Raw genomic sequence first — 12,707 nt, 5'->3', positions numbered from 1 at the left:
AATATTAGAGTTAGGGAAACTGAGTCTCTAAGTCAAGATGGAACATGATTAGGGTTAGCTATCTAGGCAGTGGCTCAGGTTAGAGAATCCAAATCTCATAATACTTTCATATTCTGGATTTTATATTATTGGATGTTATTTGAAATAAATGGGTTATTAGAATTTGTGTGTCATAGAGATTTGGACTATATGTAAAATCAGATTTGCTGTAATGGTATTTGACTAATACTAGAATTTAAAGTCCCAGAGTTTGTAGCATGGCCTTAGATTTTAAGTTATACAGACACTTTTACCCTCTTGCCTATGTGAGACAAATCTGTGAACCTTCCCCCATCTGTGTGTGTCACAGTCCCACAGCATGATGGATTGTCTCTGCTTGGGGGAGGCTTAGAACGGGGCTTGAAGGGGCCTTGTAGGTCAGGAGAGAAATACAGCAGCAGGACAGAGATGCGGGGGGCTGTTGGGAGGGATTAGCAGGGGGAAGGGGAGGGCAGGGTTGGGCGGGGACAGGCCTCTCTCATAGTGTCTGTGTGCATTCTCCTAGGAGTAAAAGAGGGCTGTCCATTACCCTGAGCACACAAATAAACTCAGTGTTTTTCTCTTTGTAGAAAGAAAGCCCCATGGGGCTTGGGAATACCAGAGAGTGACTCTGCATGGCAGTGGAGAGGTGAGAAGTAGGAGGATGAGAGTGGGAAGGACTGACCCTCTGCCTGAGGACATTGGATTTGCGTCTTTTATTTAAACAGAGAAACTCATATTTGAAAAGTCTCCTGTTCACATATATATGAGTCAGGAAGAGCAATTGGAGGTCAGTTGTCTGATACCCTCATTCCTGTCAGCTCCTCCATGGCTCCATTCAAGGGAGGGGGTTCAACTTACTATTGGGGGTATAATGTCTCTGCAGATCTCAGAGCACCCAATTCTGCTCTCTCCCTGTCCCCTGTCTCTTACATACAGTCCCAAAGACGTGGGAGGTAGGAAGAAGATGCTGACTATTCTTCATTTGGGGTTGTTAAAGAAGGGGGAAAGTCTGGAGTTTGAGCCCAAATGCAAAAGTCATAGTTAAGAAGGAATTCTAGAAAAGGAAAGAATGGAGTCTAAGAGGTGGTTGGAGAGGTAGAGGCAGCAGCACATGCGAGGGTGAGGAACCAGCAGGGCTGCAGTGAGGGCCTAGGCTTCAGCTTCCTTCCTGAGCAGTAAAATAAAAAAAAAAAAATCCTTAGAACAACAAAAGTCTGGACGCATGGGCTTCCTTCCTGACAGGCCAACCTGGTGGGGCTTCATTCAGACCCAGCAGCAGTCAAGGCTGATTTACAGGGGAAAGAACCCTGACCAGACGTGGGCTTAACCCTTTCCTAACCACAGAGGTGCTTCATTGCCAATGCTGCCTACTTCTTCTAACTTCCCGTAATGGTGGGGGTAACTTTTTATTGTCATTTTCTCTTTATTTAAAGAGAGTACCTGCTGCCAAAGTGCCTAGTATCTTCTTCTTGGAAAAGCGGAATCTATGAGAAGTTGAGTGACTTGTGACAGCTGGCATTGTGGCTCATGGCCAGAATAGCTCGGGCTCTTGGTGACATCATATTGATTTTGGAGCATTGCATCCATCTTTGATAATGGGAAGTACCTCCTGGAATCTGTACTGGGAAGATCCTTTGAGCCCCGGTTATGCCTCTATAAAATACTGGTGCCCCATATGGAATAATACTACTTTTAGGTGTTTCTTGGTGGCAGTGGGTAAAACCATGGCAGGGTACATGAGATATAATTCATTTGCCATCATTGGTAGAGTATGGTGAATTCCTGAATTCATTTAATCATTCAACTGTATTTATTGAGTACCTGTTGTTTTAGGCACATGCAAAGTGCTGGGGTAGAATGGTGAGCAAGATAGATTGTGTCCCTGTCTTAGTGGTCTTTAAAGTTTAGTTAGCAATTGTGGAATGCTGTGACTGTGCTATAATAGGGGAAATAGAAAATGTCATGAGAAGTAGGAACATTTAACCTCGTCTAAGAGTCAAGGATGGCTTTCTGGAGCAATCTTTACGCTGATATGAAAAATCAAGAAGTTATTTATTCAAAGGAGCTAGGTGTGGCAGTTTGCTTTTTTGGATAAAGTAAAGCGTGCAAGAGTGGAAGAAAGAAGCCCAGAGCGTCCAAGGATTGCTTACAATAAAGTGAGAACAGGATTTCTCCTGCCAAAGCCCGAGACCCAGCCGTAGATCACTGTAGCACTTCATCCTATAATTAGGCATTTTCCAGAGTGTCTGTTTAGTGCTTATGTGGTTCTGAGGACCAACATCAGGTAGAGTCCTGCTTTTAAAGTAACTTTCTTTCTTTTTTCTTTTCTCTCTCTTAAGACAGTTTTACTTTGTCACCCTGGGGAGAGTACCATGGGTTCATACCTCACAGTAATCTCAAACTCTTGGGCTCAAGTGATCCTCTTGGCTCAGCCTCTCGGGTAGCTGGAACTGCAGGCACCCACCACAATGCCTAACTATTTTTTATACAGATGGGGTCTCACTCTTGTACAGGCTGGTCTTGAATTCCTAAGCTCAAGCAGTCCACCCACCTCGACTGTCCAGAGTGCTAGGATTACAAGGCATGAGCTGCCACACCAGACCTTGAAGTAACTTTCTGAAGATGTCCTGTAAAATACTTTTTGATGACATATGATATCTTAACCACCAGAAGACCCATGAGCACCTAGAATCATAGTTGGCACAGAGTAAATGTGCAGGAAATATTTGCTGAATATAGGAGGGTTATTACCTTGCTGTTTAGTAAGGCAGTTTAAGCATCTTCATCTTTTTACCAAAGTTCATACTTTGCCCTATACAGAGATGTGATGGGTCTCAGGACCTAGAGTGCTTGCTTGGCCATGAACCTAAGCCACACAGCACCCGGGATTCTTGGCAGGGTTTCTTGGCAAAGTTTCTTATGGGAGGTGCATTGCTCAGGATTGGCTTTCATGAGGGAGGTCAGGCCAGTAATCTAGTGCCAAGATTATTGAAGAAGGAAAGAAAGAGGGCAGAGCTAACTGTTGTTCCAGCCTGGCACACGTCAGTGCTCTAAGAACAGTTCCTTCCAGCCGGGGCTGCGGTGCTCTGCCATCCCTGCTGTGGTTTTCCTTCCCTGGCCCCTTATCGTCATCATCTGTCCATGTCCACGAACATTTCCTGAACTCCTGTGTGCACAGTGTTGCGTTTTCAGTGCCATTTGCAGGGGAATCAAAGAGTAGGAGGAGATAACACTTCCTCTTCTTGAGAGCCCTATGGTTAAGGTGAGTAGTTAAGACATGTATATCTATGTGAAAAATAAATGATAATATAAAATAACAGGCAGTAAGGGCTCTAGGATTTCAAGAGAGGGAGTCATCCCCAAGGGTGGGTTTTCCAAAATATAATCTAGAGACTGCCTGCTTCAGATCACTTGTGGTGGTACTGGTGGAGGATGGGGGAGGGCTGAAGAATATTATGTGTAATGCAGATTCCCAGGCCTGCACCTACCTAAGCAGAATTATAAGGAATGTGGCTTAGAAAACTGCATATTCAGCAAACAGCCTCCCTAAGATTTAGGAATCACTGACCTAGGGGTAAGTATCAGAGAGGAGCTTTCATGGAGGAGTTTGGCCTTGAAGGAGTGGGAGTTAGGTCTAGCAGTGTAGAAGAGGATAGAATTCCACTGAGGATTCCAGGAAGCATAAGAGTGAAGACACGGTGCCAGCTCACAAATAATTCTTTTCTTCTCCACTCTCCTGTCTTGTGTGTGTGTACACATGTGCGTGTAGAGGGGGGCATCCATCCAACTGCTTCTTCCTCCTCTGCCTTTGCTCCTTTTCTTCTCTTACTGCTGATCAGCTGACTGTATGTGCTCAGACCTCCCCTTCTTGATGCAATATTGTCATTATGAGGTGGCCCAGTGGAGGGGTTTGAGGTGCTTAGCCAGATGTGAGAGAGACCAGTATGCGCTTCGGTGCTGCTTGGGCTCCAGCCAACCTGCCTTCTCACTGCTGTTATACTATCAAGAAGGAGATGGAGAGGGGTTTTTTGGGTGGTTTTTCTATTTGTCTGGTTTGGTTTTTGCCAGCCTCCCCTCTCTTCTTCTCTAATCCTTAAGCTTTCAAATGCTCATTTGTAGGCTTGGTGTCCGTAGCTCATGGGTTAGGGCATTGGCCACATACACTGAGGCTGGAGGGTTTGAACCTGGCCTGAGCCAGCTAAAACAACAATGACAACTGCAACAAAATAATAGTTGGGCCTTGTGACAGGCGCCTATAGTTCTAGCTACTTGGGAGGCTGAGGCAAGAGAATCGCTTAAGCCCAAGAGTTTGAGGTTGCTGTGAGCTGTGATGCTATGGCACTCTACTTAGGGTGACGTAGTGAGACTGTGTCTCAAAAAAAAAATTAAAAACAAAGCTCATTTGTAAAGGAAGAAGGGTTGGAGGGTTAGAGGAATCTTTCAGTGGTAGAATTAGTCACCAGCATCTCTAGGTTGGCTTTCTGCTTTAAGCTTTAACCCTTGGGGTGGGAGTGGGGGCAGCCGCCAGCCAGGGGAAAGGTCCATGCACTGTGAATAGCAGCTTGCTCTGAAGTTCAAGTGGCTGAAGCCACCTGTACAGAAGGGGATGCTCTTACCAACCTTTCTTTCTAGATTTGGGGGTGGTATTTTTTTCCCCAACATAATTCACTTTTTAAAACACTCATCACATTATATTGTAATTATTTGCTTATTTGTTTCTCTCCCATGGGTCCATATCTGTCTCCTGTGTGAATTTTTTATTATGTCTCTTTGTGTAGTGCCTGGCTCAGTAAATATTTGTTGTGAGGGTAAATGGACCCAGGCTCACTTTGCCTCTGCTGAGTTGTACTGCGAGTTGTCAGCTGGCTCTGCCCACTTCAACGTATTCCGAAGGACCACACAGGATCCACCAGACTGGGCACCTCCCAGGACACAAATGGGAAGCGATGACAAGATGTAGAGGAACAGTTCACTGACAGGGCAAGAGCACAGGGTCAGAAGCTCTGTGCCTGTCATTAACTTGCCGGTGTGACTCTGGGCAAATCTCTTTGTTTCTCTGAGCCCTAACTTTTCATATGTAAAATGAAAGGTGGCAGAGAATCCTTCCCCTACCTTATATGGTTGCTGAGTCAGGAAATAACACAGGTATGTTTTGTAATTTAAAAGTAAACATACAGATGTCCACTCCCACAGACACATACACAATATCTATCTGTCTCCTTCCAAGAACGTCTGTCTAAAGAGCAAAATAGTCTTAGAGGGCTAAAATGGTTTATGAAATAGCTGAGTATTGAGCCTAGAGGGAGCCCTCTTACGTGCCATCCTTGAGGCTGGGCTATGAAAGATTCTGCATTCCCTGAGACTGACTGCGTTATTTTCCTAAATGTTTTAGGACAAAAGTTTTTGTATGCTTTTCATGAATGTAGGTTGGCAGTCCATTTTCTATACAGATCTATGACATCGCAGCTGAAATTTTATTTTTCCAGATAGCCACTGAAAGGAATTCACTCTTTGCCTTTCCTCTCAGCCATGTTCAGAACACCTTTATTTTTCTATTTCCAGAGTAGGTGACTCTATTCCTGTTTTGTGGAAGGAGCTGTTATGGCTAAGATGGCTTAAGAGGAAGGGCTTTCTGCCCCTTAGAGAGTGACCTTTCTTAGGCTGAAAGAATAGCCATGCTCAAGGACCAGGAAGACAAGATGAAGGGGCAGTGTCAGATTTGGAAGGGCTTGCCCGGTAGGTGAGATCTTTACAAGTCAGAGCTGGGCAAATGCTTGCAAAGAACAAGCATTTGACAAAAGACTTTACTTGTGCGGTAAACTTCATTGTGTGATTATTTAATAGACCATTAACAAGCAGATTCATTAACAAGATCTTAATTAACAAGTTCCAGGGTTATTCCTCCAACTTCCCAGGGGACCTGTTCTCCTCCTATTTAGTCCCAGAGACTTCCTCTCCTCCTTAAACTAACCATACCAGATGCATTTAAATTCAGTCTTTTTATTGCAAGTGAAATGACTGGAGGTTAAGACAGGAACATAGGACTACTCCTGATAATAAGAGCTAACAACACCTTTTGAGCTCTTTCTATATGTCAGGTGCTATTCGGAGTGTTTTACAGGTAATAATTTATTTAATCCTCACAGTGAGGTAGGTGGTGTTTATCTCCACTTTACAGATGAGTAAACTGAGGCACACAGTGTTTAAGCAGTGTGCTCATTGTCACACAAGCAAGTATTAGCAGAGATGAGACGCAAACGCAGGAAATCTGACTCCAGAGTCAGTGGAGAGGGAGAAAACCCCAGGACAAGGAGACCTGTGGCTCAGATTCACGAGATAATGAGAATAATACTTGTATCTGTTCACTGCGCGTCAGACACTGTTCTAAGCACTTTGTATATGTATGTCAGGCTGTGTCCACACTTGAAGAAATCATAGGAGTCTCTTGTAGTGGGTACCCCGTAGGCCCTCTCACAAGCCTTTGTCACTCTTTTTGCACTTGAGGTAAGGACTGTGTTTTATATATCCTTGCCCAGAACCCATTGCATTGTCTGGAACTATTATCTTAAAAGAAGAAAGTTTGTCATTTGAATCCTTTGATGGGATAGGGGAAGATAATTCAGTACCTGCTGACCACCAAGGCTCTTTGTGGGCCAGCACCTGCCTTTGGGATATTCAAAGCACTTTACAGATACAGTAGTAAGGAATCATGAAACAGGACAGATGCATCTGTTCTTTCCGTGCCTTGGTTTCCTAGGGGTAAGGTGGGACAAACACCAGTACCAATCTTTCAGAGTTGTTATAAGGATTTATTGAGTTAATATAAAATACAAATAAAGTCCTAGGAACAGTGCCTGACACAAAATAAGCCTTTCAATAAATGTTAGCTATAATTAATATTACAAAGACCTGGGCACAGATCTGAAGTCTTTTGAACCAAGTAGGTGAGCCAAGTTGGAGGAACCCACCTTCCTCCACCCTCACATCTATTCTTGATTACATTCCAGGCACAGTGACTCTGGCAAACCATGGCCTCTTATAGGCTTGTGTGGTTTGTGAAAGGTCTTTCTGTAGTTGACAAAAATTCCCAGTTGATATTAAGGAGTTGGTGGTATCTATAGTGTCGTCTTTCCTATTTGGCTCCAGTTATATGGAGGCTGAAGCAAAAATGACTTTGACACTCACCCAGTGACCCTCTTTTTGAACTACCCCAAAAGGCATAAAGTAAAAATAACTAGAATTCTGCACTACTGGGGAAGGACGGTAAATCACAGGACTTTTTCTGGAGTAAAGACCTTGATTAGTCTATGCCAGCCACTCAGATAGCAAGCCTGTGGGCCATGTACTCTTTACCATCTGTTTTAGGGAGAGGATAGGAGGTGACAGAATGCCTAGAATCATGGGGAAATTTGAGCTGAGAAAGGACTGTGGGCTGCTTGATTTTCTTTTTTTAATTACTTGCATAAAACTTAAGACTTTATTTCCCCTTTCTTCTAAGGGGGAGAATTTTTTTTTTTTTTTTTTTGAGACAAAATCTCACTCTGTCGCCCTCAGTAGAATGCTGTGTTTTCATAGTTCACAGCAACCTCCAACTCTTGGGCTTAAGTGATTCTCTGGCTTCAGCCTCCCTAGTAGCGGGGACTACAGGTGCCCACCGGCTGTTTTTTGTTGCAATTGCCCTGCTATTTTAGCTGGCTGGGGCTGGGTTGGAACGTTCCACCTTCAGTATATGGGGCTGGTGCCCTACCCACTGAGCCATAGGCGCCACCCAGGGGGAGAAATGTTTTTTGTACATCACACAAAAAACATCACATTTGTACATTCTACAAATGCTCTTCTTTTTTTAAATATTAAATACCTTTATTTAAAGATTCTGGAAAATGAGTTACTTTTAACTGACATACATGCTAATATGAGGGTCTCAGTCACTAGACGTACAGATTGGTTAATAGGACGGAGCTTGTTTTAGCATGTATGGGCTCCATGCATCTTGCTAGACTGTTACGTTTCCTCCCACATGAAAACTTTCCCTATCATCGCTAAGACTTTCATAGTAAGTCCCATTTTATACCTCATTATGGCACCTGCACCAAAAACACTTCATACACTGACACATGGTTCCTTTTGTACCACATTTTGGGAACCTTCTCTGAGTTCATGCTGTTAAATGCTATGAAGAACTTACATTCTTACCAGATCTACTATGGTCCTTTCCTCCAACAGGCCTGCTACACCAGGACACCAAATTCCAAGAGATAAGTGACTTTCCAGAAGTCACCTTGCCTAAAAGTTATGCACATGAGGCTCCTTGTTCAGAGCTACTCATACATGACAGAACTTGAGTTACTACCTAACCTACTTCTTCATCTGTAAAATGAAAGAATAGAATCTACCAAATTAGTGAGAATTAAATGAAAAGATGAACGTGAAGCATCTGTTACACTGCCCTGTCACCGCCAGCATTATCCCACTGCTTTGACTCCTATGGCAGCATGTGGACGCATGATTGTAGCAAGTTAGTAAGAATACAGAAGATGCCAAAAAAAGTATACACATCTTAAAAACTGTATTAAATTTGTAATACTCAATATATACTGATCACAAAAGATAAATATAAGTCACTTTTGAGTTCAGCCATTATAAGAGATTCCAAAGTGGTTGCCATCAGCATCCAGACATTTCTCATTGTGGTGAACTACTGCTTGAACAATGTTGCCAAAGTGTCCACTTGTATTGCTGTGCATGCCCTTTGAATTTCCTTCTGAAGTTCTGCTAGTGTAGCTGGTTCTCTGCCATACATCATGTACAGTAAGGTCCCCCATAGATAGAGGTCAAGGGGTATTAAGTCGGGAGAATGTGGGATAAACTCAGCCACACCTCTTCATCCTTGCCATTATCCTGGCAAATTCTCATTGAGGTGAGTCTCACCTCTTGGTGGAAGTGCAGTGGAGCACCATCTTGTTGGAAGTAGGATGGATCATTCCCAAATCCATACGAATTACAGGTAAAATAGATGGTACCTTCAAAAAAGAATGGTCCAGTCAATCTCCTTAATGACAGTCCACACCAGATACTGAGGCCTGGTAAATTGACTTCATTTTCCAAATGCGTATTTTTTGGAGCCCACTATACACAGTTATGTCGGTTCACTGTTCTGTTCAATTTAAACTGTGCTTCATCAGACCACACCATTTTCCTCACAAACTCTTGATCCATTTGTACCTTGTTTTGGAGCCACTCACAATATTGCACCCTTTGATCAGGGTCGTCTTCATTCAGTGAATGTAATAATCTTGGGATGAAAACTTCCCATTTTCCTGCTTTAAGAATGCATTGTGCGCTTGTTCTGCTAACTCCTGTGTCCCGTGCACATTGTTTGGTAGACTTCTGTGACAAATGTGTAAATTCTTCTGGAAGAAGTTGGACTTGTTGCTGGGCGAGGCCTCCCAGATCTTCCCTTGCTCACATCACAAACAGCACCATGCATCTCAAACTTACCATGAATGCATACAATTCGTAGGCGTGTTGGAGGTTCTGTTGCATACTTGGGCCTCCACTCTTGTGGTACTTTCACAATGTTCTTGAATTTAAAATATCACCTAAAAATGGTCTTGCCATTCAGTGCTCCTCAAATGGAGTGGTGCTTCCACCATTATTGTTGACTGTCCTGCCTATTGCATACTGATGCTAGAGTTCATTTCATGAGCAGACATCATACTGTGAATTGCTACCGTAGTACATACTACAAGGATAACAACTCTTTTTTTTTTTTTTTTTTTTTTTTTTTGAGACAGAGCCTCAAGCTGTCCCCCTGGGTAGAGTGCCGTGGCATTACAGCTCACAGCAACCTCCAACTCCTGGGCTCAAGCAAGTCTCTTGCCTCAGCCTCCCAAGTAGCTGGGACCACAGGCGCCCGCCACAACACCCGGCTATTTTTTGGTTGCAGCCGTCATTGTTGTTTGGCGGGTCCGGGCTGGGGATTCGAACCCGCCACCTTAGGTGTACGTGGCTGGCGCCTTAGCCGGCTGAGCTATAGGCACCGAGCCAAGGATAACAACTCTTAAAATATGTACATATTTGGGGGGAACTCCAACTTTGACTTTATTATTAGAGGCACTTTTTTTTTTTAAATGATAGCTGTGTACATTAATGCAATCATGGGGTACAGTGTGGTGTTTTCATATACGATTTGAAATATTTTCATCAAACTGGTTAACATAGCCTTTATGTCATTTTAGAGGCATTTTCTTATTGTAACTGTAGACCAATATTTGGTATAAGTCAGTTGAAATACCAGTACCAGAGCATCCCAGATTCAATGGCTTGTGCCTATAGTTTTCAACCCATGTTAGAACTGAAGCTGCTTGCACTTCCAAAGATGCTGAAGACAAACTTCCAGAGCCCAGGGTTGGCTCAGGTCATGCCCTTGCTGTGGGTGGGGTCCAGCTCCAAATCTACTACATAGTGGCAGATCAGTCTGCCCAATTCCTCGGGACAAAGAGGCAAATGCTCTTCTCTCAAATCTCATCCTGAAGACCTCTGAGAGCACCTGTTCTTGTGCCTGGCTGCTTTTGCTCCCACTCAGGTATCCACCCCACCCCATCATCTTCAGTTAATGCTAGATGTTCATGTACCCCCAAATTATCCCCTGTCTTCCTGACTTTGCATCCTTGTGTTCTTTCTAAATAGCTTGGCCATAATATCACTTTCTTTAGCAGCATTCTAACTTCTAAGAGGCTTAATAGGCAAGGAGATTGAGGAGTCTTTGACTTTCTCTGAGCCTTAGCCCTAAGTGATTTATTCTATTAAGCTGATTCGTTGTGGTGGATAGAGCTTTGCTGGATAAGATTGGGGTGGAGGGAAAGTTGCAATTGGAGGAATAGGATACTTTCACTCCCCCTTCCGCTATGCCCCACCCTCCAACCCAGTCCTGCCCTGTAATTCTGTTTTTAGAGCTCCAGAATGAAGGGAGTGGTGATGAGACTAACAGAAGAACTCTTTGTAGAGGATTTGCGAAGTTGGCTCTTTGCCCTGAGCTGCCCTTTGCCTTCTCACTTCTACCCTTCCTGCCTGGCTGTTCCTACCTTCAGCCTGCCACTTCTGGATTTTTCCTTTCTTTTCTTCCATCTCTACTTTTGCTTCTCCCCCAACACTGACTACAAAGGGAAAAAAGGAGTAATGAATAAAAATTATGAACTATTGATTTAAAGTGAGGAATCTTATTCTGGTGGGGCATGTAAAAAAAATAACAAGATTTTAAGAAAGGAAGCAATGCAGAATTCTTCTAGACATTGTATTAGAGCTATGCCCAGATGAATTTATTCCTTCCAATGTTTTGACCCAGATTAAGGATTTTCAGGGTTTCTCTGTTAACATTCTCTCTTGGTTCAGGAGGGCCAGCAGGTTGGGAGAGCAGAAAAAGAAAGAGCATCTGTTTTTTATTCGATCATGCTGAGCCTTAGAGACACGATATGGGAAATTTGTGAGCAGGAAAAATGAGGTTGTTGGAGAAGTGAGGAAAGGAAATCAAGAGTTTAAGTGTAGGGGGAAAAAAGTACAGGGCTGTCTTCACAGGGAAGGTGGGAAGAAAACCAAAGGAGACCAGAGAGCTAAAAAGAAGTAAAGAACTTGAAGATAGATGTGGGAAGATGATAGAAAATTTGAAGCACTGAAAGGAATTATGAATCATTTGTCTGATGACATCTGTTGATGAAGGTACGGGAAGCAGAGCCCTGTACACATAGCTGGTAGGAGCATAAGGCAAGAGTCTCTTTGGAATATCTGTCTACAAAAAAATAAGCATAAATACCAATGTTCTTTAATGGGATTCAACTATAGTAGTTTATCCTTCATATATTTGATCAAGTACTTGAAGGTGTATGTTCTTCATAATATTGTTTATAATGTGGAAAAGAACAGAAACAACCTAAATGTACATTAGTAGGAGATTGGTAAAATAAATCATGATATTTCTGTATAATAGAATACTATTACATAGTTTTTTTTTTGTTTGTTTTCATAGTGGTTTTAAAAAATCAGTTAGGGCTCAGCACCTGTGGCTCAAGCGGCTAGAGCTCCAGACACATACACTTAAGGTGGCGGGTTCGAATCTAGCCCGGGCCCGCCAAACAACAATGACAGCTGCAACCAAAAAATAGCTGGGCGTTATGGTGGGCGCCTGTAGTCCCAGCTACTTGGGAGGCTGAGGCAGGAGACTCGCTTAAGCCCAGGAGTTGGAGGTTGCTGTGAGCTGTGATGCCACAGCACTCTACCGAGGGGGACAGCTTGAGGCTCTGTCTCAAAAAAAAAAAAAAATCAATTGGGGCCATAAGTGCTTGTATGTAAAACAAGGTAAAAAGAAAAAACCCATTTGTGTAGAAAAAAAGGTACACCTATATATATACTTATATATACACACACATATGTATATATATCATATAAAACTTCCAGAAAGGTACATAGAAAACAGATAATGGTAATTTCCTCTGGGAAATATGACTAGGATAGAACGAAGGGGGAAAGACTTTTTCTCTTATGCTCTTCTGAAGTATTTGAGTAGTTAACATGTACATGTGTCATGTTTATTATTAAAAAATCTAGTTTATAATTTTAAGAGGATAATTTGGAGATGCTGGAATAGAAAAAGGACATTCAGTTAAAAACTACAGAAATCTGAATAAAGAATA

The 12,707-nt window shown here is 42.9% G+C and overlaps 1 protein-coding gene across 3 annotated transcripts in view; it reads left to right on the top strand.

The window, feature by feature from the left end:
- RNF220 (ring finger protein 220) overlaps nucleotides 1-12,707 on the top strand; it is a 248,544-nt gene that overhangs the window by 15,896 nt on the left and 219,941 nt on the right. The window contains exon 1 of one of the 3 annotated variants that reach the window (XM_012812340.2): nucleotides 2,959-3,283. The exons of the other annotated variants lie outside the window; for them this stretch is intronic. The gene's annotated coding sequence lies outside the window, so the exon portion shown is untranslated. Of the gene's footprint in view, nucleotides 1-2,958; nucleotides 3,284-12,707 lie in introns of those variants that run through there. 3 annotated transcript variants of the gene reach the window in all.

This window comes from Otolemur garnettii, unplaced genomic scaffold, assembly GCF_000181295.1.
Source record: "Otolemur garnettii isolate 467f Iridium unplaced genomic scaffold, OtoGar3 scaffold00202, whole genome shotgun sequence".
Lineage (NCBI taxonomy): Eukaryota > Metazoa > Chordata > Mammalia > Primates > Galagidae > Otolemur > Otolemur garnettii.
This window is presented reverse-complemented; position numbering and strand designations above follow the sequence as displayed.